Source organism: Protopterus annectens, chromosome 1.part1, assembly GCF_019279795.1.
Source record: "Protopterus annectens isolate FY-2018-M chromosome 1.part1, PAN1.0, whole genome shotgun sequence".
NCBI classification, from domain to species: domain Eukaryota; kingdom Metazoa; phylum Chordata; order Ceratodontiformes; family Protopteridae; genus Protopterus; species Protopterus annectens.
The window spans coordinates 1,872,304,717-1,872,332,064 of NC_056726.1; the positions used below are offsets into that span (position 1 = coordinate 1,872,304,717).

Genomic DNA, 27,348 nt, shown 5'->3' on the forward strand with positions numbered 1-27,348 from the left:
TATTTAGTCCCCACCTTCTGTCCCTGGTGTCTGATGTGAGCAAGGGATTTTTGTTGTTTCTCGCTGAGCGTGCATGTTCAGACTTATATGCAGCCAATGCTACCATTAGTCTATGCTCCTTTTGGCACCTACATATATCTGCTTGTATGGTGGGGAGCTGAGCTTAATGGAATCCACCATTCCATCTCCCACAGTAGGTGAACTGCTACTGACCGCTCACTCCCATCCACTCCTCTGTGGCTCCTCCAGCTCTTCACATACTAGCCGAGCTCAGGTTGTCCAAGTTATAGACAGGGCTTTATTCCTGTATGCCACAGAACTAGATATTCACATTATCTGTTAGTGTCCTGCTGTGCCTGGGATTCTGTGGAGTATGCTTTTCATATTCCTGTGACATAGAAATCCCAATCCCTCAGAGCCACACACTCCAGGGATCTAAACCTTGTCATCACAATAAACAAAACATGCTGGAGGGATAGGTTCCTGACCCAGAGACTCCCCAGACTCTGGAATAGACTGCCCATACATGTCAAGCAGAGCGCCTCTTTGGCCCTCTTCAAAAGGAACCTTGATTGGATGGGAGAAAGGAAATTCACCCTGGGGATCACGTCAGTCACCCAGTCACCCTGCTAGACAGGGGTCCAGGAAAGTAAATAGTGCGGGAAGAAATAGCCAGGGAATTGTTATGGCTAGTCTTGTATAGGCCCTAGGGCCGATAGCCTAGTACCAACCTATGAACCTATAGGGTTTCCACCTCTTCAGATGCTCATTTTATAGAAATGAGTAATTTTGCAGTACAAACCACACTCCTATTAGTGCAAAGGACTATACAGGACATTGTTGCCAAAATAAACTCACCTTTACAGAATTTATTTCATATATTTAAAGTGTTTCAGATTCAAATTTATCGGTTTATGCAGACAGAAATTAGGAAACAATTTTTGTTCAAATATTTCAGAACATTTGTTATTTTTCTGGTTTGTTTTTTTAGGACCAACTACTCAAATAGAGACTGTCCGGCGTAAAGAGGTACAATACCCTATAGTGACACAGAATGTACAAATACTGGGGGAGAAAATAACTTCTTTCTTCAAAGTCGCAGGTCAACATGGTTGCTTAGTTGTAGTATTTCTGCCTCACAGTTCCATGATCTGTAGTTAAATACATCTCCTCTGTTTAATGTATTTGCAGAGTTTTGCATATTCTCTCTGTAAGTATGGTTTTAAGGTATTACATCTTTTTCCTTCTGCCACCTAAAGCATGCAGTTTGGTTACAGTAAATTATCCATGCAAAAAATACCATAGACCTAGCAAATTCATCATGCTGTTTCGAAAACTTACTTGATTCTACTTGTACTGTATATTAAAGAGCTTCTTTTTTCTGTAAATACATCACTAGACCTCAACATGACCTTTACTCTTAATTATTTTCAGAAAAATTAACAGGGGCATGTCTTGGACCAGGTTCAGCTTTAAGGAGCAGTGAGTGCAAAGGACATAGCCAAAGGCTTTCTCAGTCTTGAGCCTCCCTAGGACATCTTTCCACTAATTAAAACTGGCAGTGGGTGATATTTACTTAAAATGCCAAACATCCCCTGCTATATCTCAACTGTTTAAAATCTTTGCAGAGAACTTCCCTGATTTTGCCTTATATTTTTGTCTTGTCCCTTTTAAAGTTTTTGATAAATCATTTAGAGTCAGTCAAACATGCCAGACATTAAAGTTTCATACTTATTGCTCAGAAAAATACATGTTAATGAAAAACTGCTGTTCTATTGACCTTTTAAGTTAAAGTAGCATTTAAAACTGTCCCTGAGTTTGAGTATTAGTGTCCCACCCCTCCCTCAATTGTTGTTGGCTTTACAACTTAGCCCTCTGTACTCTAGAAGAAATCACGCATTTTCAATTTTGTTTTATTATATATCACTCAGCTGTCCCCAGTTGACTCAAATTTTTTTCTCCCTCTTAAAACTGGTGACTTTTGAAGAAAAGGTGGTGAACTGCACTTAATTCTATAATGCAAATTATTGTCATTGTTTACTATATTATTTTACTCTGCTAATGTCTCAAGTTAATAAGTGCTAATATAGTAAAAGTGCCTCTGATTATTTCCGGATTGGTCTCAAACTGACTGAGTGACATGCTTCACAGAATGTTGATTGTGTGTCACCTACTATCTTATAGATTCATAGGTTGGTACTGGGCTATCTGCCCGAAGGCATATATTAGCCCAGCCACGTTGTGCGGTATTCACCGCCCCTTTAGTACTTCCCTAGACCCTTGTACTAGCAGCTAGTAGGAAAAAGATGTCCAAGGATGATAAGGGTCTATGCCTTGGCAGCTTTTGAGTTTTATGACCATTCCAATTTTGTGGCTGCAGAAGTATGCCAAGTATTTACGAAAATGCTAACTGCCTGTAACGTAAAACTATAGTTATATTCCCTCAGCCATGTGATAAACTTTCATATTGCAATTTCTACTTGTATTAAAACACTGACTCCTTATATGCCCCACAAACATCAACTATCCCTGACTTTTGATTTAAATTTTACCGCCTTTATTTTTAAAATGTAGCTCTGTTTTCCCTTGTAAAACTGGTGACCTTTAGAGATAGGTGGTGAATGATACTTAAATTAGAGACATATACTTACTTTACTTCAGAAATATTATATTAATTCACCCAGCCTTATTCTTTCAGCATCTCAAATTAATAGTACTAACATTTGTACGTGTCTCTGATCACTTCTGGATTTACCTCTAATTCTGATGAGGTCTGTCCCAAATTCGTTTGAGAACTGTGATACATCATAAAGTTAATCCAGTGGAAATGGTTGTTCAGAAATTGTTGATTGTGGCGGTTTTAACTCATAATATATACAAACACGTAAGGTGAAAAATACACACAGTCCTTAAAACTAGCGAGCAATCCGTTATTTTGGAAGCTTGAGTCGCGTCTGGACGAAATGTGACTGTCAGAATTATTAGTTTAGTTTGGTATGTCATATGAAGGCACATTATCTGGTTAGAAAAGATAACAAACACACTAACCTTTTGCGAGTAGATTTTCGACTTTAACTATGAGGACCGCATATGGTTTCGTTGGTCTTGGCGCGTTCCAGCGGGCATCAATTACTCTTCTTTCTGATTGGATAGAAACCTCCCTCTTAGCTCCATTGAAATAAGATTCTATATTTGCATACGGAGTACCGCCTTCCTTGCAGAAACAACACTGCAATATCACACATGGGTTATAGGACATCCTTGTCATTGTTTGTGGATGAATGAAACGGGCCGATCCGGAGCCACTGATTTCGAACTTGCATGTCCGTTGTGGTCGTGGATATCATAAGTAATGTAAGAATTGTGGAATGGTCACTTTTCTTCAGTTTTTTATTTGCTGTGGGTTTTGTAGTAGGCGCCATTTTGTGGAGTGTAGAACTTAATTAAGTGTATAGTGTTATTTGTTTTTTCCTGGTTGGACTATTAAATTATTTGGAATTGGAGCTGATGCTAAAGATGTTTTTTTTAAGTAGGGGTGTAACGGTTTAGCAGTATTTTGCATTGTATTAAAATAATTCGGAGGCTGTCACTTTGGTATGTTGATATTATTCCTTTAGATCATAGACTACATTTAGACCATAGGGTAAATGTGTTGCTACTTCTGACTGTTAAATCGGATTGGATGATAAAACCATAATGATTGAGGACGAAAACACTGATGCCTGAACTGCGGGCAACTGTACAGGCACGCAGTTATGTCCAAGCTCTTGAACCAATGTCTTTGGATATTTGTAGCATGGGTTATGACAAAAGTATTTACATTTAAATGTCTTTTTAATGTCATTGACAGTAAAAAATGCCTTTTTAAAATGTGAATTTTACAACACTCCACAAGACAGTGGATGGTAGTTTCTGGTATTTTAGGAAACTGGGACAAGTCATTTTGGGGTCGGGGTGTAAATTATAGACTCTTTAAAAGTGCAGCTCAATTAGTGAAGAAAGTGACTTTTTTAAGTCTGTACACATCGTCCGTGTTGGACTGGACTTGTTCACTTGCGCGTGCAGTAACTGACAACCATAACCCAGTATTCTCTGAACGGTTTGGTTTTCACCTGCCAGTGTGCTCGTGTCTGTGTAAGTAAACAGTGATGTGTGCTTGAAGGAGCCTTGTTTAAGTCCACCTACAAATGTTTTGAAACGGTAGGCGTCATTGTGTGTCATTCTGATGAACAGAAACGTTGCATTTTTCCATTGCATATAAACTCAGACTAATTCGTCGCTCCACCTTTTTATCCTTCTATTGTTTCTTTATTTTGGGTATAGCATCACATTAATCTAATTTCTAGACTGATGTGTTGATAGACAGGGGGATGAGGTTCTTTGTTTTCTTCCTTCCTTCCTTTGTTTCTCTTGGTTTGTGTATATAGACTTGATGGCAAGATGTATTGTTTACCTTCTTATAATTCGTTAAAAGTGAAACAGTTGTGTTATCGTTGCAGGAAAGCAGTTTATAACATGGTGCAGGTTGAGTGTTAAAATAATTATGAGATGAGGAAATGAAACCTGAAAGTTTTTCAGCAAATAGTGGTAACAGCTAAGAGTTTTGTCATCTGAGATTTATTTTAAGTGCGTAGTTCTACACTTATTTGTAATCCGGGGGACAATGGGGTTCACCTATAAATAATTACGCGTTTTATGATTCTCTGTTTCATTTGGGAGGATGATTATGATCGTATTTGATCTTCATTTATAACTAATATGTGATGCGTTTTAGTCCAGATTGAGTTTATTAATCTAAGCTCTTAATGTCGAGGGAGTGAGTTGTTTTGTGTAAGTCATGTTTAGAAACCTTAATATCGTAATGGTTTAGTCAGATCAAAGTGATGGGTTGGGGCACAAACTGTCAAGTATTTCTTATTTTATTGAAGGTTCTTCATTGTACTTGATTGTTTCATAGTTAGTCCTACCTCTCAACTTTCCAGGTGTTCGCCTCATATTGTTTTGTCTGCTTGTTAAAAAAAAAAAAAGGTAAATCATTGAGGACTGAAGTAGCTAAATAGTGACCGATGTTGAGTTTCAGGCTTCATATCGTTCAGAAAATTAATGTTAATGCTAAACCTATAATTTTATCAACTTTTTAAATTTAAAAAACAGTATTTTAAAATTTGCCCCATGTGCGTTTTTATCCCCTGCCCTTCATTGTTTTTGGCAATGACCAGATATTTTGCACTAAGAGATTGAGAAGCATGTCCACAGTGAAGATTTCGTACAAGTTGTTACAGATTTTTTTTCTTAAAAAATTACAGTTAATAATGTTGAATTGTACAGTACCATGTGGAAGAACAACTGCAGCATGGCTAGCCACCCAGCCTGTAAACCTTGGCTCCTAGATTATCATTGTTGAAGTGACACCCCAACCCCATGTGCAAAAATAGGGAAAAGGGGGTGATGGATGGATGAATGAATCAAACATTATGTAAATATGAAGTAGTACATGTTAACCAATTTCGGTGACTCCTAGTTAAATGTTTGCAAGTGTTAAAAAAACATTTTCAGATGCTGTGTTCCCCACTTAGGGAAAACTGAATGTTGAGAGTTGTGTTTGGCTGAATGAAACACCCAACATGTTTCCTTGGAATGCCAGTTTTACAGATGTGCTCTTTGGTGAACACTGTTGCTTGCATTAAATGAGTATTTTCGACATTTTATATATTGCAGGGTTGATGAAATGAATATTGTATTTGTAGCAAACATATGTAGTAGATAGTGTGTGTGTGTGTGTACCAGCTGAACACATCACTTGGAGGGTGGAAGGCTTGAGTATGGCATGCAGACTAGCAAATATGACAAATGGGCGGACCAGCTGTTGTACACAGGAGTCCATCTTTGTTATAAAGCATTAGAAACTAGTGGAAAGGATGTTGTGGGGCAGCAGGCAAGTAATGGAGTAAAAGAATTCACTGTGTTGAAGAGATGTTTGTACTGGAGAGAAAGACGAACACACAGAGAACTGGAAGGACCTAGATACACATTTTCTAAGCACATATTATTTTAGTTTATCTTTTAAATATGAGATGTACAGTGTTGGATATATAATCAACAAAACTGTATGACAAGTTGCAGGATAAGGTAGAAGCTATGCTAAATGCATGTACGTCATAAAATGTCACACTTGAGGTAATATATAGGATAGGTGAAAGTTTCTGTGAAACCTCTTGGCTCTGTACTACAAGAGTTTACTTTATGATGGGGTTAAATGAAAGTAGATGGAGAGCTGTGAATGCCTTCAAGGAGTTGAACTGATTTTCAGACAATGTGCTTATCCACTTTGATCCTTCTTTTTCTGATTAGATTTCCATCTGATGCTGCTTTTGTTGTCCTGTTGCACAAAGTTTGGTGTGGTGTGGAAAGGCCAATAGCATTTCCTTCAAGTCTGATTACATGTCCACACACAAATCTTTTTGCCTATTATGGGGAATGCAGAAGTTGAAAACTTGCACTTGTATTGGGGAAGACTTCTCAGTTATGAAGCACTATCTACTATTGTCAAATAGCATGATCTCTTTCTAGAGAGACACATTTGCATGTAATTAAATGCAAGGAATAAAGACAGTGTGATAATGCTAATGGACTACAACTGCCATATATAGACTGAGGAAGGAATTGCAAGTATTGCCCAAGTATATGTGCACCACTTGTAATAGCATTGTGCATTTGTTGGCAACAAATGTTGGCTTGAAAAGTGAATAATTATTTTACTTTTAACTGCTCTGAGCCAGTTATGTTACTGCCATTAGATCCTTTTTAGATCTTCTGTACCCTGATAAGGGCGGCACATTGCATCAAGGAGTCAAGCAGTGTACTTGTTAAGTTACAGTGTAGAAAACTGGGTATAGTGCAGAAAGAGCACCTGCAAGTAGCTTAAAGGAGAATTCCTTCCATGACTTTTGTATGGTGGCCTTATTATAGTTCTAGAAGACTTGGCTGAAAGCTGCAGTGACTGTCAAATGGTTAACATACTCTTGCTAGGATCTTTGCATCCATGAGAATGTCATGATAAAAACTGGCCAGTATGTTTGCACTGACATTACAAAGCCTTTCAGAGAGTCGATGTTTCTATCAGAGTTGAGAGACACTAGTGGCCAGAAGTGATTTGTAAGTAATGGGGAATAAGATGCCCATCCATTGCTAAGAACAAAGTTAGGAAGAATTGATGAATTGCCTGAGCAAATTGTTAGCTGTTGCTCAGAGGACTTGTAAGCACTTATGAAATAAAATACTATTAAGTATTCTTTTTCTATGTTTAGTTACCAAGTTAAATATTTTTCTTTATGGGTAGCTTCTGAGTTAAGTATGAAGTAGAAGACAAAATTGTAGAAGTTTGTGTTCTTCTGGTAAGTCTCTGCACCAAAAGATAAGGGTATTGTTTGTGTGCTTATCACAGTGCCACAGAATGACAAGCATTACTACAGCAGTACTGTTATCAAACAGGAAATTACATTCCAGATGGGGACTAAGAAACTATATATGTGGATATGGCTGTAAAAAAGAGAAAGTTAAGACATTTTATCATAGGTCAGACAGTGCTGTCTACAGACTAACTGGCAAATAACAAATAAGTCAAACTGTTTCAAACATGGGGGCTCCACAGTGTAGTATTACATAAGACTGAGTTACCAGGGAAAACGTGGTTCAGTTGATAAATAGTCAAGTGGATGTTTTTTTTAGAAGTTGAAAGTTGATGAGTGTTGAAAGCATTATCTGATCAAAAAGATATTCTGAACATGATGGGCCGCTGCTATATCCAGTGGCTTCCACCCCCAAGACCTGCATAGACTTGATTGGTGACAGAAGAGTAAGTGGTTATGATTATTCTAATGTTCAAGTTTAAGAAAGGAGACAGACTAGATTTTTAACCATGGAAAGATGGATGATCTGTTTGTCAACACCAATGAGTGATGGAGATGCTGATGTTGCAGCATCCTTGTTGTCAACACCCCAAAAAATATAACCAGGCCACTGTTCTGAGCTTAGTAGTGCCACAACATCACTGCTTTGACTTTGAGCAGTTTCCCTTGGAGGATAACTCCTAAGTTTTTTAATGTTTTAAAAAGGTGGTATACATGTTAATAAAATGATGAAAATGTATTTATGTCAGTAAGTACACACAGGTAATAGCAGTGCCACTTAACATTTATTGTACAGAATTAAAGGTTATTCATTCTAAGAGTATAATAAAATAAATTTAATTGGAGTTCTAGGATATCTGTTCAGAGACAGTAATGGCAACCTCTGCTAAATAAGTACATTTGAAAATTAACCTACAACATTAAATGTCTTGCTGCATTTAACTTTGTAATGTTTTGCATCACAGCATGTGGTACCAGCAGCCCTTATTTTCCTTGTGGTCTGTCTCTTTCTAAAAATTAAAGAAACAGTTTTACAATTTTTATACTGAAGCAATACATTTATTGCAGTAGCCAATGACCTGATGATATTTCAGATTGTCATCATAGTGTGGATATACATTGTTGCATTTTTAAAAATAAAATGTTACGGAGGCAATAATTAAAAAAAATGTCTACTTTTAATTCTCAGAAAGAAAAATGGACTGTGAGGAAAATTTAAGGGCTTTGGCAGCACATGCCATAGTGTAGGTGTAAACCACAGACATTTGAGTAACTACGTGTACTTGTGCCCAGGGTAAAAAGTTAAAAGGGATGATATGCAAATGATTCAGTAATCCATTCCATTCTCTGTGTATTCGGTTTGCTGTAAATGTATGCTTGCATCAAATCAGTTTTCCAGCATAAAACTAAGTTGTTCTGAAAAATGGGGTAGCAGTGTTAAGGTTGAATGGTTAATATGTTTTGTAGCATATCTAGAAGTGAGTTTAGTATATATATTTTTTCTGTTACAGTTTTGCTAACAATGGTGACACACTGAACAAAAGTATTTGACAATTTTTAGGCATATTTCTGGAGAGTGCTTTGCATGATTCACAGTACTCATCTTTCATAATGAAGGTGATTAGTGTCACACATGACTGGAATTAATCTAGGACTGGAGTTCAGTACAGTAGCACTTCCTAAAGATAAAGATGAGATCTGGTATAGAGTATACAGCCAGTGAAGAATTATCTAAAGTTTTACCTGTAGTGTTTGCCATTTGTGACAGTGTGAACCAAGACAAACCTCTGTGCAAAGTACACCTTTGCAAGGTTTGCATTATTTCAGAAAAGGTCCATACAAGATGCAAAAAAAATAAATAACGAAGTTGTGAATTATGGAACTGCATTCACAGCTGTAAATGCCCTTAAAGAAAAGTTTATATTGACTGGTGGGATGGTTTAAAATCTGAAGCATCTATAGTTATTTTGTTATATTCGTATAACAGTTTATACGAATATAACAAAATAACTAAAACTGAAACTGTTATACGAATATAACAAAATAAACTGTAAACAGTTTACAGTTTATCTAGTTCTTCATCATGACTTTTTTAGGATATTCGTAAAGCTTTAAGTTATCAGTCTTGTTGAAAAGGAGGAGGAAGTTTTACTTTTTTGAAGTACTTCAAAGGACTTTTAAGTAGTTAATTCCACAATGTAAATTTTATTTAGCACAACATTAAGATTATGTAGTAAGTAGGTGATTGGTTGTGGTAGTATTCAGTGAGAGCGTGCACCCACACATATATTCGGTGAGAGCGTACACACACGTGTGTGTGTGTATTTATATACAGTTATATATATGTGTGTGTGATATTTTTATATATATATATATATATATATATATATATATAATGTATTTGTGTGTGTGTGTGTATATGTGTGTATATATATATATATATATATATATATTGTGTGTGAATGGATTTATCTGTATTAATATACATGCAAAATTTACAATTTCCACATTTATATGTGCCTTTTTTAATTGACTATTGAACCATATCTTAGGTTGTTCCTTGTAGCAAAATATGTTCTTAAGGTTCTTGTGTTTCTTGTATGTGAAGTGAGGTAGTTCAATATTTTTAGGTTATGGTATGTCCTGTAAAATGTGCCATTGTCTAGAAGTTATTCTTTTAACAGCAGATGTATTTTTATTATGTTAATATACATCTTAACTCATCCGATCTTTGTTTGGTCAGTATATCTAAGGTGTTCCTAGAACTAAAGGCTTTCCTGACTGTATGACATTGAGTATTACCATATATATGCATCACCTCATTGTAATTATATCCTCGGTCAATAAAATCTTTCACAGTTAGATTTATTTGGTTAACCATATTTGATGCTACTCTAAGTAATTGGTTCTTAGTCACATTCTTAAAGGTGTGGCTTGGGTGCATGCTGTTTCTGTGTAATAGCCTATTCCTTTTTATAGGTTTCCTATATAGAGTGGTCTCCAAAGTCCCTTCTTCATTTTTCATTATTGTTATATCATGAAAGTCTATTTTATCAAATGACATAGTAATTTAGAATTTTAAAAAATAGTAGGCGTTCGAAATATATTCATGAAATGTCTCAAAACATTAATTGGTCTCCTTTCCATATTAAAATCAGGTCGTCCTCAAAATGATGGTAAATGAAACATTTATGTTTAAAAGGGTTACTATCTGCCTGAATGAATTGACTCTCCCATATATACATGACAGTGTTGGCAAACATATTTGCCACCGGTGTATCCATTGCCACCCCATGTATTTGTTTATATAATTGTTGCTGAAATAAGAAAATATTGTTATTTAGTACACCTTTACAAATCGCAGTGTGTTCCTATGTACCCTTGCTCATATTCAGAATATTCCAGTAAAAATTGCTTAACTAACTTTATGCCAAATTCTATAGGGATAACCGTAAACAATGAATCTACATCAACGTCACCAAAAGACAATTGGTAAAGTCATTATTTTTAGACCATTTATATAAACTATGTAAAAAAATCGTCGGTGTCCTGTATAATGGTTCCCGTGTGCTCAAAATTCACTTATTTCTGTTTCATGGAATTTCGAGAATGGCTCCGTTATCCATCTTCTGCCTGAGACTATAGGTCTCTGTGGCGGAGTTGATAACTTGTGCAGTTTAGGGATCCCGTATAGTACTGGCATTTTCAGATGATCAACAGAGGAACAATATTGAAGTAGTTGAAAAAACAATGGAAACATGAGCCACAAAGCATTATAGAAAATCCTGTTTATATCACATGGGATCACCCATTACCAACAGTTCAAAAGTAGATGCTAGAAAACCAGATATAGTAGTCCAGGAAAAGACAAAAGTAGCATTGATCATTTTGAAATTGCTACACACACGTGACTACAGTGTTTTGCATACAAAAAGATAAGTCCTAAAATACCTTGGTTTGCAGGAAGAAATGAGGGCAGTGTGGAAGGAGGATACCTAGACAGTTCTATTAGTAGTAGGAGCAACTGGGTTTATAAAAGAATTTACCGATATGCTTGCATATGTTAACGAAACATGTAACTCCATACAAATTGCAGGAGGAGTCTACTGGGCACAGTGTGGATGTTGCAAAGAGCACTTCTGGTTAAAATCAAAGATTGAAACAAAACTAATTTCATGAACTTTAATCATACTTTGACTTTGGGAATGGAGTCCATTCCCATCAGGGTATTAGAAGCCCAAAAGACTTGGAGAAATTAAAAAGGAACTCCGTGAAGAGAGCACATCTGTTCATCCCATAGGGAGTCAAGGGCTGTGCACAGATTTGGAAAATGGACTTGAGCTTCAGCAACCGTTTCACTTAGAGCGCTGAACTACTTGGCTCATGTTGCACGTTTTCAGAGAGAATTGACCAGAGAGTTTTCTTTTGGATATCAGTTGTCAAGCCACCAGAGAGAGACTTAGAAAATGGAATCCCAGCTGTCTGTCCTTGCTTGTCTTTCCAGCATTTCCATGTGACTGCTCTCAAATGCAGCTGATGGGACATCAAGAGCAGCAGGCACAAGCATAGCTATTTGTCGCCACACCTGAATGTGGTTGTGTGATTTTTTTGAGGAAGGTTTTAAGACCTCCTTCATTAATGCTCCTTTTGATGGTTCTACATTTTTTTTGGACCAAAGGTCAAAGACACTAACTAGAAGTGAACAAACCCTCCCCGAGGCAAGGGTAACTTTAATGGACGTCATCCTAGAGGCAGAGGTGATCCACAAAACCAAGGATTTCACTAACACGTTTTGAAGCCTTTCGGTGCTTCTGAAGGTTTGCCTGGCTGCCACTTTCTGGCGGTAGTGGGGGGGGGGGGGCGCCTGCACTGACTAACCATAACTGTGGATTCTTTGGTGCTGGCAGACAAGGAAAAAGATTTCCAAGTGCCACCCATCAATTTGAATCTGCTACAGCAGAAGTCAGGAAAACTCGTAGACAAGAGCAGGTCCCACCAGACAAACAAGGATCTCGTGTCTACTCCAAATTCATTTTAGTAACAGAAAACTGGACCTAAGGCCCATATTGGACCCCAGTCATTTTAAACCTATTTGTGAAGCAGACAAAGTTCGGATGGCCACAGTTCAGCCCATCCTACCCTTTCTCAAAAAGGCTGAGTGGATGTGCTCAGTAAACGTACAGGATACTTTTGTGAAAATAAACAAGCGGTCAAGGAGACTTCTCCATTTCCAGCATTTATCAGTTCAGGACTCTGCCCTTTGGGCTCACAGTGTTTCAGAAGGCTAGTACCAGGAAACTAAAGACCATAAGTGGAAAAGATTTTTCATTCTGGGCCGTAGACAAAGGATGAGACCCCTTTTCTCCTCCTCTGCCTTCTATATTGGACTTAATTTCAGGATTGTTCAGTAAAGGCTGTAGCTTCTCCTCTAGAAAAGTGCAAGTGGCAGTGACTTCTACTTTTCATATTGGCCATAACCACAAACCATTACTCACTTTCCTGCTACAGAAGAAGCCATAGTTCGCAGAGACCTTGCAAAGCATCAAAGGGATCTCATTGCTGAAAAGTATCAGTCAGGAGAAGGGTACAAAAAAATTTCCACAGCATTGGATGTACCATGGAACATAGTGAAGATTGTCCCATATTTTCTCCACTTTTTGATGACTATGACGTTGCAAAGAACTGGGTGTCCTTCCAGAATTGATAAAAAGATGAAGACAAAAACTGGTCAGGGAGGCTGCCAAGAGACCTATAATAACACTGAAGGAGCTGCAGGAATTTCTGGCAAGTACTGGTTTTGTGCTACATGTGACTTCTATTTCCTGTATTCTCCGCATGTCTGAACTATGGGGTAGGGTTGCAAGGTGGAAGCCTTTTCTAAACATTCAGGCCCGGATAAAATATGCAAAACAATACGTCTCCCAAAAGCATGTGGGAAAATGTGTTCTGGTCTGATGAGACCAAGGTTGAACGTTTTGGCCACAATTCAACAAAAGAATGGCTTCACCAGAAAAAAAAAATAAGTTTTGGAATGGCCCATCCAGAGCCATGCTGTAATTTTAAATCAAAAGGTGCTTTAACATAGTATTGGTTGATGGGTGTGCACACACAACAAAGTATTAGTTTAATGGTGTGCACACTTATGCAACCAGTGTATTGTGTTTTTATTTTTTTCCCCTAATAGATGTTTGTTTTTCAATTTAATTATACAGCGGAAAGTTTTTGAAATGATTTATTGTGATCTCATTTTCTTTTTCACAAAAACCTGGCATTTTAGGGGTATGTAAACTTTTTTATATATCCACTGAAAATTGACTAACATTTATTTTTCTCCTTTCATCTTCTTTATGCTACTTTTTTTATTTATTTTATATTTGTTTACCAATTAGGTCCGTCTGGGCCAAGGACACATTTTCAGCGGAGGCCCGGTGAGAAAAGCTCCAAAAAGAAATTTTTTTTATATATGTATGTGTGTGTGTATATGTATGTATGTATGTATGTGTGTATATATATATATATATATTTATATATATATATATATATATATATATATATATATATATATATATATATATATATATATATATATATATACACACACACAATGTGTGTGTAATATTATATGTACATAGTAACATTTCAAGGAACTATAGTATTTTAACATAGGTAGAGAAAGTTACATCGTATAGAGTAATTCATCATTACATGAAAGAGAATTACTTAAGTCCATAGGATCATATGAAGTTACCAGGCTATTGGCCCCGAGGCCCTTAAAGCCTAGCCAAGAATTTGGCCCATGTTCCAACAAGTCAGTACCTGATGCCCCTGTCCAGCAGGGACACAGGTGGAATTCCAGGGGAGTATTTTCTGTTTCCCATTCAGTTGTCCAAGTTGCATTTAAAAAAGGTTTAATGAGGTACTCCTCTTGACGTGGAGAGGGAGTCTATTCCACAGAAGGGGGGAGTCTCTGTGGCACACATCTTTCCTGCCAACAAGTCCCATAGATGGCACAGACCAGGTTGAGGTTGTGCGTATGGGTTACTGGAGTGGAGCTTGACTTGTGGATATGTAGCAGTCCCATCAAGGCGCGAGGTCTGAGATTACTTTGTATGCCAGACCGAGGTCACCTCCAATTTCTTTTGTTGTTTCTAGGGAGGTATTCTATAACTGAGTATAGTAAACTAGATTGTTACTGGGGATTTTTTCAGTTTGGATCAGTAATTGTTCTAGGAATTTGATTCTATATGGGGAGGTGGTTTGTTTAAAATATGCTGCTGTTTAGATTTTACAAAAATATTTGGTAAGGATAAAGTATTAAATTTTTATTAGCATGAAGACCCAACAGTATGCGTTGAGAAAGGTTATGGAATGGGAAGAGGACAAGTTTAAATTTGGGCTGCAGGCTTGATTGTTTTCCTTATCCGGGATTGATATCAAGAGTACAGGCAAGGTTAAAGGGATAGGGAATCCTAAGTGAGAAACCTGATCTGGTAGAGTTTTAGTTTGATCTTAAAAAGGGGTAATTAGTAGGGCATACAAAATGTTGCAGGTGACCATAGGAATCAACCAGAAGAGGTTAGAAAAGATTGGAAAGAGCTTGGATAAGCAATTCTGAAGGAAACAAAGGAAGGATATATATGTATGTATGGCTCCCAAATATGAAGCAAAGTGTAGAAGATTTAGGGGTTTTGCATAGACATTTTTATACCCTAAACAGACTTCAAAGAATTTTACCTTTGGTAGATGGCAAATGTTGGAGGTGTTTGATGGGGAAGATAGAGTTAACTGGGAGCCTATGTGTGTGAGTTGGTAGACTTTAAAAAAAAACTTTACAGAGGATTCTGTCGGTAATGTGGTGTTAACAAATCTGTGTAGCTAAGAAAAATATATATATTTTTTGAATTTGTCATAAGAGAAATCCCTTGGTGGAGACTGCAAATATCTGTAAATCCAGATCTTGTCTTCTCTCTCCCTGATACAAAGCAGACAGTCCTCACAGATGCCTCAGGCTTTGCTTTGGAACAGGTTCATGTGGGATAAAAAGTGCAAGAACGAGGATTGACTAGCAGAGAAATGTGAGAGATGCTTGCTTTGATCAAGGCACTCCACTTTCTGAATCATCTTGAGCCCCCAGCACCACTTCAATTTGTTACATTTTAAGTACCTCATGATTGTGATATTTTCTGTAAGGATGCACCATGTCATGGTAGCGTGTGATATAGTTTCACAGCACAGTCTCCTTCTATAGGCAGCCTACATGCAGACATTGCAAAATACTGTGGCAAACAAGTTGAGCAAGACAATGGCAGACCCTCATGAATGGAAGCAAGATTGGGGGGGGGGGGGTCTTCCAATCCATCTCTGGGAAATTCCTAAAGTAGATCTTTTTGTTCCATCTCTGAATAATCAGATGACAAGATTTTACTCCAGAACTCTGTGCAAGAAGACCTGGAAGGCAGATGCTTTTGCTTTGATGGGAATGGTTCTTTATAATTTTCTACCCTTACTCCTGATATCCAGGGTACTCCTGAAGATTCAGAAGGAATTCCCCAAGGTCATTGCGGTGACTCCTTCTCTGGCTCAGGCAGCAGTGGCTCTCCCTTCTTTTGGAAATGACCAAGGGCAATTACCACAAGCTTCTTCACAGACTGGATCCACTCACACATGAACAGGGGTGTTTGATGCACCCCTCGCCAATTAACAACTGACTGCCTGGATGATAGGGCCTTAAGTACCTTTAGGTACCCGTTTACTGAGAATGTACAGGAGGTACAAATGGAGGCAAGCCTGCTACTAAAAATTCCTATATTAGCAAATAGAAAAGATTTTCTAGTTGGTGCTAACAAGTACATCATCACCAACACCATTTCAAGGCTAGTTTGGTTTGAAAATATGAGAGAGTTACTTCTTATGACCTTTCTTACTCCTCTGTCAAGGTTTATTAATTGGCCATTTTGGCATGTTTGCCCATGGATTCTCCTGTTTCAAGGAGTTCTCATGTCAGATTTTGTTTTTGAAAGAGGTTGTACTTGAATTCTCCAAGAAAACCAGTGTCCTTTGGATCTTCATTTGTGTTAGAGAAGCTGACACTTGCTCCAGCTGAATCAAGCTTTTCTGGCTAACTCTAGGTTCTTATGGAAACAGTTTTACTGATTTCTCTGACGTCTGCAAGAAGAGCATCTTAGATGCATGCTCTTATAGGAGTTAAGCTTACTCTTATTTCCTCAGTCTTTGTGAATTAATCTGTCTTTTATTCTTTAAAGTGGTGCTCAAATGTACTTAAAGCCAAACTATCCATTTCCCCCACTTTCTCTGATTTTAAAAATGAGGGTGAAATGATACTCCATTACTTTGAATGTCCATTAGTAACTCTTGTACTATCTTGAAAGAACTAAATCTTTCAGATCTTTGGATCTGTTTTTTTTTTTTTTTTTTTTTTTCTTGTGAACGTACGAAAAATAGTCAGTGATTTGGAAGTAGTCCATATTGACACTGGTTATCAAAGACTATTTCCTTTTTTTTAAACTCCCCACAACAACATTTTTCCAGTTGAAATCAAGGCCCACTCTGCCAGGGCCTTGGCTTCATCTATGTATTTTTGATAAGGGTTGGTTCTAGAAGCTGCAACTTGGTCCTCTCTACATTTACAGAGCGCTACAAGTTTGATTCCTTGTCTAGGCCTAGACCAGGCTTTGCAAGGGCCATTCTCCAGGGGATGCTGGACTGTTCTTCCTCCTCTCAAATGTATTAAACTAGAGTAATCTACCTGTACAGTCATGTAAGTAAACTTACCATGACCGTAGATGTTCGAATGATCACTGCTGCAGTAAGCTACTCCCTCCACCCCCCCTTATTTTGTGGTGTGTTGTTTATGCAAGGATGTAGTTAATTTATTAATTTTTGTGTTCTTATCCTTGTCTTCAGGTGGTAGCTTCCCCCTCTCTGTTGGCTGGAAAGCTCTGAAGGGCTTGGTACCCAAACTTGTCTTTTAATCATCTCCGCTTGAACTGCCTTACAGCTTTTGGTGCGTAGAAGATACTGTTATGAAGCTTTGGAAGCTGGCCAGCTGTTCTGTCCTTGCCAGGATGTATCCCATATAGATAAGAATACTGCAGCAGTGATCATTCAGACCTCTCTTGTTGTGGTAAGTTCTTTCTTTCTTTCCTTCCTTCTGGAAATGGCTAGGGTCTGTTAACACAATTTTCCTAAAGGAATGATTCTACTCGCACAGGATCAGGGGTGTTTCATACATCCCAACCTCAATTCGCTTCAGCTGGTTACCTGGATTATTGGGTCTTAATTACCTTTAGGCACCTATTCGCTAAGAACGTAGTACAGGTACTAATGAAAGCTAGAAAGTCTGCTGCTAGAAAATTTTATAGATTAGTAAATGGAAAAAGTTTTCTAGCTTGGTTGCCAACAGCTTAACCAGTACCTATTCAGGGATAGGGTTTCTATGAAAGATTAGCTCTGTCAAGGTAGTACTCGAGTTGTCTGTGGACATAAAGTTTAGTAAAGAAATCTGGGAGATGGATAGAGTGGCTTAAAGCTCAGATGCCACTTTAGGTGGAAAAGAATGATTATTTCTAAAGAAACCAAATCCTCCACCCCCTTCTGTAATATAGTTTTATGTTTGTCATTTTGGTGTTTCAGAATGATTGTTTTGACAAGGAAGTCATGAAGTTGCCTACACTCTTGAGTGCTGATTTTCCTCCAAGGGGCTAGCCAATCAGCAGTTAGAGTGTAGGTGTGAAAGAGAGCTAGATGTTTTTGAAGACTTGTCAGTGATTTTTATCCTGGGCAGGATAACAACCTATTAGCCTAATACTTCTGTAGCAGTGGAGGATTTGAACATCTCTTATGCTAAATGCAATTTACACAACTGTATTAACTTTTTTTTCAGTTTGTTTTAAATTTTTTTCATTGTAATAGTTTACATTTTGATTATTCCACTTACTGGTCCTAACTTCAGTAGGATTGTAGATATCAGTGAAGTGGACATAGGCATTCAGACTTTCAGTTTGGCCATTTGAGAGTGTACTCAGCAAAAAATAAGGGGAAACATCCCCATATTTTTCAATTTACTCCAAGTAGTAAGGCAAATGGAAAGATGGCTGCTTGACAAGAAGTACGTTTTCATATTTCAAGGATCCTGTCAGAATCCAAAACCAGTGTATTACATCAGTCTGTTTTAACAAATGTAATTGAGCACTGGTGGTTGATAACTTGTCTGAGAACACCAGTTATTTTGTTGTGGTGATCTGAGATTGAAACCTAGGATGATATTCACAGGTGGAATGTCATTTGATGCAGAGCTGTTTATAGGTTCATAGTTGTGTACTAGGCTATTGGCCCTAGGGGCTGTATAAGCCTAGCCAAACGAGGTTCCCTGGTTTTTGCTACCCAAGAAAATCATTTTCCTGTGCCCCTTTTGAGCAGCACCACAGCATTGATCCCAGGGGTGAATTTCCTGTTTCCCATCCAATTGTCAAGATTTCTCTTAGAGGGCTAATGAGGAGCTTTGCTTGACATGAATGGGTAGCCTGTTCCAGAGCATGTGAAGTCCCTGGGACTGGAATCTTTCCCTCCAGCATGTTCTCTTTTTATTGTGGTGACAAGGTTTAGGTCCCTGGAGTGTGTGGGTCGGAGAGATTGGGATTTCTTTAAATGTAGCATGTCCATCAGATTTGGGTTAGACATGGCTTTGTATGTTAGGCAGAGGATGCCTCGGAGTAGACTATATGCGATGGAGTAGAGCTGGAGTTTTTTTTGAGACTGTCAATGTAAGGCATCTGTTGAGGCAAGTAATCCTCCTAGTGAGTTATTTCTGTGGCCTTTCTAGTTGTTGCAGATGTCTTGCGAGGTACATGCCAAATGGGGTGTTGTACTCTATAATGGATCTGATGAGGGATGAGTAGAGAGGAACAATGACCTCTCTTTCTAGAGGAGAACCCCTTTGTGATGAGGTGTGCCATGTAGAAGGATTTCCTGACCACTGTGGCGACGTGATTATCAAAGGAGAGACTACTGTCCACCTGTGTCCCAAGGTCTCTTATCACACTTGGTGTTGAGTAGGCTACCGCCTATGTGGTAGTTCATGGGTATGGTGTTTTTCCCAAAGGGGATGACAGTGCACTTCTTGGCATTGAGCTTTAGGCCATGACTTGGACACCAAGCATCAGAATCAATTATGGCTCCTAGTTTGCAGTCATCTGTGAATTTAGTTAGCCAGAGACCAGCTGTATTAGCCTGGACTTCAGAGAAGTAGATACTGAACAGGTGAGGACCCAGGACTGAACCCTGTAGTACTCTGCTTGTTACTGATTTGGAGTCTGCTACTTTCACTGTGTGGGTTCTATCAGTGACTCAGTTGGCCACCCATCTTGTGACAGAGATTTATGCCTTGTCAGTGAGTTTATCTATAATACTAGAGTGGGGAATGGTGTTGAAAGCCTTGGTGAGGTTAAGGTAGGCTGTGTGCCCCACCTTACCCTTGTCTACGGCTCTGGTGACTGCTTTGAAGAAGTCTATCAGGTCTAGGAGGCATGATCTACCTTTTAACAAACCCAAACTGAGTGGGATCCAGAGTTTGGAGGTTACCCATGTCTTTGTTTTATAAGCTCCAGGATGATGCCTTGCAGACAAGGCTCGTCAGGCTAATGGGGCAGTAGTTCCCAGGGTCAGTGGTGGAACCCCCTTTGTGGAGTGGGTTAACTTTTGCTGTGCACCATTCCAGAGGCACAAAGCCTGAAGTGAGGCTATGGTTGAACATGGTACTTAGGTGGGGTGCCAGTTTGTTCTGTAGTTCATGCAGAACGCAGCCTGGGATGTTGTCCGGTCCCATGGATACTGTATTCTTGGCTTTGGAGAGTGCGGTCTTTACTTGTGCAGCCGTGATTACAGAGGCTTTGCAATCATCCGGAATGGGGATGGGCCCTTTGGGGAATGAGGGGGGGGTGAAGTTGGCACTGAACCTGTCTGCCAGGATGTTGGCAATATCAGTTGGTTCGGTAAATGTAGTGCCATTGTTCTGTAGTTCAGAGCAGATCTGAGTGTTGCCATTGAGATTCTTGACATAGCTGTAGAAAGCTGTGTGGTTGTCTTTAGAATCCATGTCAATTTTTATTTTTGTAACCAGCTTTGGACGATTTTATGAGGGATCTCAGCTTCTTGCTGACCCTTTTTTTGGGAGTATAGCATCTTGTTTTGGGGATGGCACAGTCCATGCACTTGTGTATGTGCTTATACAGTGCATTTGTGTATGATTCAGCAGTCATGTCTCTATTTTTCTCCATTTGTGTGGGTGTAGTGAAGTTTGCCACTTCTGACTTCAGAAGCATGAAGTTGGCTTTGGAGAAGTTTTTTACGGTTGTTTCCTTAATGGGTAGGGAGGGATGGGATATGGATGTTTAGGGTGATTAGTTTGTGATCGGTCCTGATCAGCGAGGAGTTGACTTCTGGCGTGGAGCACCTGTTACCCATATTGGCAATGACCAGGTCCAGGATGTTGCTACCCCTGGTAGGGGTGTGGACAAGCTGGTCCAGGGAGTTGGAATTGATAAATTCCAGAAAATGTTGGGCAAATGAGTTAGTACATCAGTAGATGTTAAGTTGTCTATCTCGCCTTCATTCTTGCTGGATGGGTTCGGAGCCGACCTCGGCTCCGACTCGGCCACTCTAAAAGCTCGAGAGTTGGTTCCACCGGCTCGAGGCTCCCCTTATATCCCACAATGCTAGGCGTGAGTTACCTCAGATCTCGTTTGCCGCTACAGCGATCGAGGTGTTGGTTTTCTACCGGCTTCTTGGTGAGTAACTTTGGATTAAAGTTAGTATACTTAAACCCCTTTAATTTTAAATTTAACACTTGTTTCCCTTAGTTTAGTGGAATCTTCCCCACTTTCTCTCTAAAATCCCATTTTTTCTCCACAAGAACTTATAAGTTCTTCCCCCGGGCCTTCAGGCCTTCTTTCCCCATCCCCTAGTGGTGTGTGTGTGTTTCTCATAATTTAAAACTTTGGTAGTTGTTTTATTTTTTGAGTTTTAATAGGATAGGGTGTAATCAGTGTGTTTGACTGGGTGTGTGTGATTACACTTTCTAAAATGTCTAAAGACTCAAAGGTCTCAGGCTTCAAGAAGTGTGACTCGTGCTGTCAGAAAATGTCTCTGACAGACGGTCACACTTCTTGTGTCTACTGTCTGGGGCCTTTGCACCTGCAGGACTCCTGTGCTGTATGCCACGGCTTCAGCCCCGGGGTCCTGCAGGAAAGAAAAAACAAACTGATTCTGAGAGGTTTACTCAAGCCTTGAGGGTTCCCTTACTGTCTCTTCGGGAAAGCCCTCCAAGGCTTCTAGGTCCTCGGCTCCAGCTACTGAGCCGAGACCTAAGGCTACGAAACCTCCGTCTACATCGGCTCCGGCTGGAGCCGATGAGTCTCAGTCTACAGTTTCTGTGGTTTCCTCGGCTCCGGCTGGAGCCGAGGTAGTAGAAATTCCCGTGTCGGCTCCGACCAGACCTTCGGAACCGACATCTAGGAAGAGGTCTAGGTCACCATCCCTTGGCTCCGTTCATTCGGCTCCAGCATCTCCTCTGCTGTCTGAACGGAGCCATAGATCTCACTCCTCTAGGTCATCGAGGCTGTCGGACCATGACCTTCAGAGGGTAGTGAGTCGACTTCTTAAGTCCGAGGCACTGGCCCAAATGCTTCAGAGCCCGACTCATCAGTCGATGCCTGCCCTTGTCCCTCAATATGTTCCTCCTCCGACTCCGTTGAGCTCGGAGCCGGGCGCTGAACCGAGACTGTGGTAGCGTCGGAGCCGATACAATTGTCTTCGGCTCCATCGTCGGCTCCGATTTCTTCCTTAGAAGAATCTCGGCGCCGGACTTCCATCGTCGGCTCCGAGGGGGTGAGTGGCATCGGACCATTGTCCGACCCCGCTCTCCCTTTCTGGGCTTCGGCGCTGGTGAGTTCGGCTCCGACATCGGCCTCGGAGCCATCACTGTCGGTGCCGAGGGAGGTTTTTAGCTTTTCGGAGCGGGGACCTCTGGCTCTGCCTGACAGGGGTACGTTCGAGGTCATGCGGAGTGTGTTAGAACCAGGTTCTACCCCACAGTCTGCTCCATCCGCCCCCCCCCTCTTCGGTGCCTCAGGTCAAGTCGACTCACTCTCTCATCCCGGACCGCAGAGAGCCAGCTCCTCAGGAATCCCCTGTGGGGATCTCATCCTCTTCCGAGGCCTCTCCTGAATTGGCAGAAGAGCCCCCTCGGAAGAGAAAGTGTAAGAGGAAACACATAGACTCACCTGAGTCCGTCACCTCTGACACAGATTTAGAGGATTCCGAGGGTTCCCCCCGTTCCCCTTCTGAAGATGTCTCATTTGCAGACATTCTAGAAATCCTTAAGCAGAGGGGAAATTGGCCAGCCCTCAACCCCTCGGAGGATGAATCTGTGTACCTTGAGGCGTTTGGCTCGCCCTTCCACCTCCTGGGTGTCTCCCCTTGACCCCTCATGCAGGTGGTAGCAAAGGCATGGACGGCTCCTGATTCAGTGGACCCCACTCCCAGGAGACCCTCAAAATTCATTACAGCACCAGCAGATAAACAGTTTCTGACAAAAGGAGTTTCTGTGGATGCTATGGTGGTTGCTGCTGCCACCAAGAAGGAACTAGCTGATCCTTCAGTGCCTGTCCATCCACCTAATAAGGAATCTAGGTCCATGGACAGGTACGGGAAGCAGATGTTCTCGTCAGCGACATTTGCAATGCGCTCGCTGAACTACATATGACATTTTACTCGTCTTCAAAGGGACTTGATCAAAGAAGCGAGTGACATGTTGAAGGATCCTACGGCTGCGGGTTTTCAAGACAAGATGAACACTCAGCTGGCTACCCTGAACTCCATAGCCAACTCCTCCATGCGCCTTCTCTCTTATGCGGCTGATGGAGCGAGCAGGGCCGCAGGGACAGGTGTGGCCTTACGTAGACATGCCTGGATGCGGCTATGCAACTTTGCGGACCCCTTTAAAACGTCATTCACTAATTCCCCATTCAATGGATTATCTCTTTTTGGTCCTCAAGTGAAAGAAACCTTGACTAGGTGCGAGACAGATGGCAAGACTCTTTCTGCCGTCTGAGTCCGTTTTTCTACTCCTTCTAGGCCTTACCCCAAAGGTCAGAAAAGTGGAAAAATGTGGTTCCGCAAACAATCTCAAGGGTCTTCGCCTGACGCACAGAGTCGGTTTCCCGCCAGAGGCAGAGGCGGGAACAACAATGGTAGACGTCGCCCTAGAGGCAGGGGGGGTCCGCAGAACCAGGGCAATCGAGAAGCCTTCTCTGATAAGCCCTTTCAGCATCCCTGAGGTGTTGCCCGACTGCCCACCTTCGGAGGCAGTCGGGGGAAGATTGTCACTGTACCCAGAAGCCTGGCTATCCCTGACGCAAGACAAATGGGTACAGTCCATCATTTCCGAAGGCTATTCCATTCCCTTTGTTCGCATTCCAAGCCAATCAAAAAAATCCCTTCCAGATGTTCCACCGCTCAAAGGGATCTTGCAGCTTTGGAAATTTCAAAGCTGCTTACAAAAGAGCAATTCAGCCAGTTCCAGCAGACCAGCAAGGATCCGGAATCTACTCAAGGTTCTTTTAGTTCCAAAGAAAACAGGGGACTGGAGACCAATTTTGGATCTCAGTATCTTGAACAAGTCAGTCAAGAAAACAAGATTTCGGATGGTCACGCTGCAGTCCATCCTTCCCCTATTGGGAAAAGGAAACTGGATGTGCTCTATAGACCTTCAGGACGCGTACTATCACATAAAAATGAACAGACGCTCCAGAAGATTCCTCCGCTTCAGGCTGGGAACCAGTCATTTTCAATTCAGGGCCCTGCCCTTTGGTCTCACCACTGCCCCGGTGTTTACCAAATGCATGGCAGTGGTAGCTTCTCACCTGAGACGTCAAGGATTCTAGGTGTTTCCATATTTGGACGACTGGCTCCTCACAGCTCCCACCAAGCATCTTCTTCTATTGGCCAGGGACTACACCTTTCGCATTTGTCAAAATTTAGGCATTTCAATAAATTGCGAAAAGTCTGTTTTGTCGCCTTGTCGTGTTATTACCTTCATAGGCGCAATTCTAGACACAGTCAACATGTCTGCGAGGCTAACAGATCAGAGAATAACAGACATACAAAAACTGGTCTCGCTCATCTTCAGCAGCAACAGAGTCAAAGCCAGGTTGGTTCTGAAAGTATTGGGGATTATGGCGGCTGCCATTCCTTTGCTTCCATTAGCCAGATTCCACATGAGGATCCTTCAATGGATGCTCTTCACACAATGGTCATACCAGCAACTTCCGATGTCCCACACCATTATGATCACGCAAACATGCAGGAATAATCTTCTGTGGTGGATGTCTTCCCCTCAGCTCTTATTGGGAAGACCCTTTGTTCCTCCCCCTCCGGTTGCTACACTGACAACGGACGCTTCCCTGATCGGGTGGGGGGGCATTATCAGGGCAGAACTGTCCAGGGCACATGGCAACCAGAAGAATGCCACTTGCACATAAATGTTCTAGAGATGAGAGCAGTGCTTTTAGCGTTGCAAGCCCTTCAAGACTCTCTTCCCTTGGGAACGATAGCAATCCAGACGGACAATATGTCTGTAGTGTGGTATATCAACAAACAAGGCGGAACCAGGTCCTACCCCTGTGTCGAGAAGCACTCAGACTGTGGCAATGGGCGATTTCTTCTCAGCGGTTTCTGATAGCAACGCACATCCCCGGGAAGTCCAATCAAATCGCGGACAAGTTGAGCAGAGCTATCCTCATGCCTCACGAGTGGTCTCTGAAAGACTCTGTTGTGAGAGAAATTTTTCTCAAGTGGGGTCAGCCTTGCTGCGACCTTTTTGCTACTCCCCAAAACAGCAAGTGCAGAGATTATTTCACCCTATTCCCTTTACCAGGCCAGCCCAGCAGAGACGCTCTAGTCCAAGTTTGGCCCCGGGGACTTCTGTATGCATTTCCTCCCTTCCCACTAATCTCTCAAGTGATACAGAAAGCTATCGCTCAGAAGGCCTCGTTGATCCTCATTGCTCCTTACTGGCCTCGACAGGTTTGGTTCCCTTTTCTGCGTCATTTTCTGTTGGAGCGACCTTGGCATCTGGACCTAGTTCCAGATCTTGTGATCCATCAGTCGGGTCAGTTTCATCGCTCCCTTCCCTCTCTGAACCTCACTGCTTGGTTCCTCCAATTCCAACCTTAGCCAGGCTTCCTCAAATATCTCACTCTGTTCGAGATATTTTGATAGCTTCCCATAAATCTTCCACTAGAAAGATTTATTTGAGTAAGTGGAAACGTTTTGCCTATTGGGCTCAAGGAAGGGACATAGATCCTTTCACTGCTTCCATCCAAATGGTCCTTGATTTTCTAGCTGAACTCTTCCATGCAGGTTCATCTCCTTCTACTCTTAAAGTTCAATTGGCAGCTATTTCTAACTTTCATGTGGGCATTTCAGAGTCTGCCATAATGTCCCACAAGCTTTGCAAAGCCTTTTTGAAGGGAGTTTTTCTACTCAGACCTCCTATAAGAAATCCTCCTCCTCCTTGGGACCTAAATTTAGTTCTTAGTTCTTTGATTCTTCCCCCTTTTGAACCTGCAGCTTCCTGTTCTTTAAAATTGCTATCATGGAAGACTGTCTTTCTGGTAGCTATTACTTCAGCTAGAAGAGTTTCAGAACTTCATGCACTCAGCTGTCGACCTCCTTATCTGTTGTTCCATAAGGACAGGGTATCTTTACGAACCAACCCGTCTTTTTTACCTAAGATAGCCTCGGCGTCTAACCTAAATCAGAGCATTGACCTCCCTGTGTTTTTTCCAGAATATTCCAATAGATCTGAACAAAAATTGCATTGGCTAGATGTTCGTCAGTTAAGGTACTATTTGGATAGAACCAAACAATTCAGAAAATCTGACCAGCTGTTTGTCTCCTATGCAGAAGGCAGAAAGGGACTTTCAGTTTCAAAGGTATCATTATCTAGATGGCTAACATATCTGATTTCCCTTGTCTATGAAATTGGACACCAAAAGCTGCCTAACAAACCTAAAGCCCATTCCACCAGAGCTTTGGCTACTTCTATAGCCTTCCAAGACAGACTGCCTATTGACACCATTTGTGCAGCAGCTACTTGGGCTACTCCTCACACTTTCATTTCTCAATAAGTTGGATTTAGCTTCTAGGCATAGAGCTAACTTTGGTTCCACTGTTCTCAAGAGTCTGTTCCGTTAGGCCACCCGGGACAAGGTGCTAGGGACGCGGTCCCATCCAGCAAGAATGAAGGCGAGATAGACAACTTAACATATAGAAGTTATGTTCTTACCATAACGTTCATGTTAGTTGTCTTCTTCTCGCCTTCTTCTTGCGTCCCACCCTCCTTCCCCCTGGCCTGGACAGACCTAGAGGAGTTTGATTGTGACCTCTCTTTCTACCACCTCTTTACTTTAGGTATATGCTCTGCTGTGCATATTTCCTAGATCAGGATGTAGGTCACCCTTCTCTTCACCCTTGTTTATAGAGGTGGACTTTGTTTCTAGTTATTCTGCTACTATTATAGGCTGGGCCTAGCTTACAAACGAGATCTGAGGTAACTCACGCCTAGCATTGTGGGATATAAGGGGAGCCTCGAGCCGGTGGAACCAACTCTCGAGCTTTTAGAGTGGCAGGTGAGCCGAGGTCGGCTCCGAACCCATCCAGCAAGAAGAAGGCGAGAAGAAGACAACTAACATGGAACGTTATGGTAAGAACATAATTTTTCCCAGTTGATGGAGGAGTAGTTGAAGTCTTCCAAAGTCAGGGTATTGGGCTGTACCTTAATATTATCCAGTATGTCCAGAAACATGCAGTGGGTGTCCTGGGGCATGGCGGGGGATCTGCAACACGCTACAACCTGAAT

At 41.0% G+C, this 27,348-nt stretch overlaps 1 protein-coding gene across 10 annotated transcripts in view; it reads left to right on the top strand.

The window, feature by feature from the left end:
* Positions 1 to 3,220: 3,220 nt before the first annotated feature.
* LOC122812836 (protein 4.1-like) overlaps positions 3,221 to 27,348 on the top strand; it is a gene marked incomplete at its 3' end in the record, with an annotated part of 3,376,257 nt that continues 3,352,129 nt past the window's right edge. For all 10 annotated transcript variants that reach the window (XM_044084885.1, XM_044084929.1, XM_044084895.1 and 7 more), the window contains 1 exon segment: positions 3,221 to 3,354.